The following is a 3,882-nucleotide window of genomic DNA, read 5'->3' on the forward strand; positions in this document are numbered from 1 at the left end:
TGTGATTAACAAGAACTAGGTTTACCGTCCCCTCTCCCCTGCTTACTTAAACAACTAGAAAATGGGACAAACTATATGAAACATAAAACAGAACTGTTAAAGGGGCACCTGGGTGGCTCAGTCGGTTAAGCCTCTGCCTTCGGCTCAGGTCATGATCCCAGGGTCCTGAGATCGAGTCCCGCATCGGGCTCCCTGCTCAGTGGGGAGCCTGCCTCTCCCTCTGCCTCTCTCTCTCTGTCTCTCAAATAAACAATAAAGAAAAAAAAACAGAATTGTTAAAAAAAATTTTAAACTGATAAAACCAAGTATTAGAAAGAATCTGGTACAACTGGAAATCCTACAATAAAGATTGAACAGCCACTTTAGAAAACATTTTGGCAGTTTCTTAATGTTTAAAAATTAAACTAATACAATGCAGCAATTCCATTCCTAGATATTTACCCCAAAGTAAATAAAACATATGTCCATAAATCTTTTATTTGAATTATCATACGTGAGTTATTCAAAATGGCCACCTTTTCTTTCAGTTTTATAGGAATATAATTGATGTACAGAACTGTATAAGTTTAAGATATAATATATAATAACCTAACATACATACGCTATAAAATGATTACCTCAGTAAATTTAGTTAACTTGTGTTTAGGCAATAAACACATTAAGCTTAGTTACATTATGTAATATACAACATGACTATACTTTACTGTACAGTATATTTGAAAGTGCTAAGATAGTAACTTAACTATCCTAAAGGTTCTCATCATAAGGAAAAAAGCATTTTTTTGGAACCATATGTGGTGAGAGATATTAATAAGCATTTATTTTTGTCCACTTAAATTTAGGGAATATCTTATATATGGTAATATTCAACTTGTATAAACTCATCCTGACAAATACACTAATATAACCAATGACTGGACATCACCAGAGTTGTTAAATAATCAAAGGAATCTACTATTTCATATATAAACAGTTGACATTATCAAAGAAAAATGATTCAAAAACAGAAAGGAAAGCTTTGTCACAAATAAATAATTATAATGTGTAAATACATAACTATAAAATAAATTTGCATTGGTCTAGCAAACCAACGTTTTCTATTCATATCCTCATTGTCAATACTAAATCTTAGTTTTATTTTGCACTGTGATATAAAATTTACATTAAAACTAAATCAACTTGTACATAAATTTTAGTATTTTTATAAATTGCCTAAGGCATAGTATTTCACAATGAACTGAGTTCATTCATGTTTATTTGTGAACACATGAGGTGATGCATTTTATATGACTTAAACAAACATGTAACTTGTAAAAAAAATAGAAGCACAGTTAACAAAATAATGATGTTTATACTGATTAGTATGAACACTCCTGAGGATAAGGAATGTGGAATTAAGGTTTCTGGTCCCCGGTACTCCAAGGCATCACTTGTTTCTTTTTTAGAGTCATGAATTGGACATTAAGTTAGAAATGAGTGTCTTCTTTAAATGATTCTATATGCCAATCTTTAAAAACATATTTACCAATGAACTTTGTTTTTCTTATGTTTTCTTTTTAATCTGGGGATGTTCTTACAATTGGTGGTAGGAAAAGAAAAGTAAGAGCTTACATTCTTCCCATCTAATGAACTACTATTGATTCAAATACATGTACTAGCAAATTTTTTCTTCAAAATCCAAGAAAATGTAATGGCATATAATATTTATGTTTAAATGAATGAATATGCTGGTATGATGCTGAATATAAGGCCATTTTCCTTCCCTCAGCTGAATCCATACTATATGAGATTCTCATTGATACACACAGAAGTTGCTGCCCAGAACTGAATTCTCTTTTTAACTGGAGAGATTCTATCCCTTGCATTCTTGTCTCTTAAGTTTTCAGTTTTCCTTAGTTTTTTCCTGATGTCTTTTTTTTAGTTCCAGGACCCCATCCAGGATACCATATTTCATTCAATTGTTGCATCTCCTCAGCATTCTCTTGACTGAAAGAGTTTTCCATATTTTCCTTATTTTTGGTGACCTTGAAAGTTTTGAGGAATACTGGTGTGGTGTTGTTGTCGAATGCCCCTCTGTTGGAATTTACTGATTATTTTCTCACAATTGGACTTACAGTTATGTGGGGTTTTTTTGGAGAAAGATGGAAGAGATACAATGCCGTTTTTATCACATAATATCATATAAAGTATGTACCATCTACATAATTTATCACTGTTCATGTTGATCTTGATCATGTGGTTGAGATAATAGTGTTTGTCTGGTTTTGCTAGTATAAGGTTATTTATTTATTTATTTATTTATTTTGGTAGAAACTGTTCTCCATCAACCTTATAACCTTTGTTCCATTTCGTTTGCCTATGTGGAAGAGCACTCAAGAGCACTCAGTGGTTGTTCTGAGCCATTCAGTGGCCTAAGCATGAGCAGTGGGAGCTGCAGACCAGTCTCCAGTGGCAGGCTGGGCGCTCCAGTCTTCAGTGGGGAACTGCTGAATAGCCTTCAGACCAGTCTGTGACTGCAGATCGAGTAGGAGTGAACCCAGGAGCTGGAGCAGTCCATGGACCCTGAAATTCCTCCTTGGTCATATAGCCTTTCCAGCAGTGGCCTGCTTTCCCTTTTCAATCTCTTCAGAATCCCTGTAGAAGTAGAAATCAGCCATGACCTCCCATGGATGTTCATGGAAATGGTGCCATGCACGTGCAGAACTTCCCAGGCCAGCATCCACCACATCAGAGCCACTGAGCTGTTGCAAGGGATGGCCACGTCCACGTGGCGCAAAGGAGAGTCTGTGTTACACAGAACAATGGTGGGCAGGTTAATGTAAGAAGCTGGTGCTCAGCCCTGGGATCAGTGACCACCAGAAGTCTCGGCCTCTGGAAGACCGCCTGGATCTGGTTAGTGAAGTTTCCAGGAGTGAAGCGGCCAGCAACAGGAGTAGCTCCAGGGGCAGCAGAAACTTCAGTGCAGCTCACTGGCCAGTATTCCTGGTTGATGTGACACGGACATCAGCAGGGTTTTCAGTAACAGCGATGGTACCAGCTGCCAGCAAATGCTTCTCCTAGGTTCTCTTCCGACTTATATATACCATGACTTTTCCTTTTGTAGATGTACTGTTCCATTTGGAAGTCAACCTAAGTGAAGTGAAGCCCACCTAAGTGGGCTCCTTCTGTGATGAATTTGAAGACCTCTTTCTTCATTTGCAGGACGTCAAGGGCTCTGGACATTGTGAAAGTTTCCCTTTAAATTACTCTGGGAATGCAAAATAAGGCCATTCGTACCCCTCCCTGGGTAGTGCAGAAAGGCAAGATTGTTCTTCCCTCTTCATTCAGTACTGTATTTTGGAAACAAATCATTGGGTGCAGCCCATATTTAAGGAGTGGGGAGCTACACTCTCCTTCCTTGAAGGTAGTAGGTCTACATAAATGTTTTAGAATTTTTCTGCATGGGGATTTACTTCTTTTCTCCAGTCATTTATTTAATTAATACTCTGTATCAGTATGGAGTCAGGGATATTTATTTTATACTTTAAGTTATAATTCAGTGGTAATTTATTTTTTTGGTTGTTCAAAAAGTTCCAACTTCGGCCATCAGGAGTTTGTTCAGTCAACTCCAATGTCCTTTTAACGTACCCTCATCTGTGTGTTTTTGTCGTTTTGTTGCTATTGGTTATTGTCTATTTGTTTTTGAGAACTTCCTTACTTTCTGGCAATGTAATGCTCCAGATTCACCTTGTATATTTCCTGCCCCCAAACCGTGGGATTAGCCATTTTCCACAAGGAGCCCTAGTTCTTTATACTGGAGAAAGTTATTAGAAACTAAGACCTGGGCATTAAATGTGTGCACTGCTAATGCAGTGTCATTGTTTACTGGTCTTCCCAGTTGAC

General features: G+C 37.2%; 1 pseudogene; it reads right to left on the bottom strand.

Annotated features, from left to right (window-relative positions):
• Nucleotides 1-2,372: 2,372 nt before the first annotated feature.
• LOC112826411 (small ribosomal subunit protein uS2-like) lies at nt 2,373-3,222 on the bottom strand (annotated as a pseudogene).
• Nucleotides 3,223-3,882: the final 660 nt, after the last annotated feature.

The sequence above is a fragment of the Callorhinus ursinus genome, unplaced genomic scaffold (genome assembly GCF_003265705.2).
Source record: "Callorhinus ursinus isolate GAN/ISIS: 27379988/994484 unplaced genomic scaffold, GSC_fseal_2.0 scaffold7, whole genome shotgun sequence".
NCBI classification, from domain to species: Eukaryota; Metazoa; Chordata; class Mammalia; order Carnivora; family Otariidae; genus Callorhinus; species Callorhinus ursinus.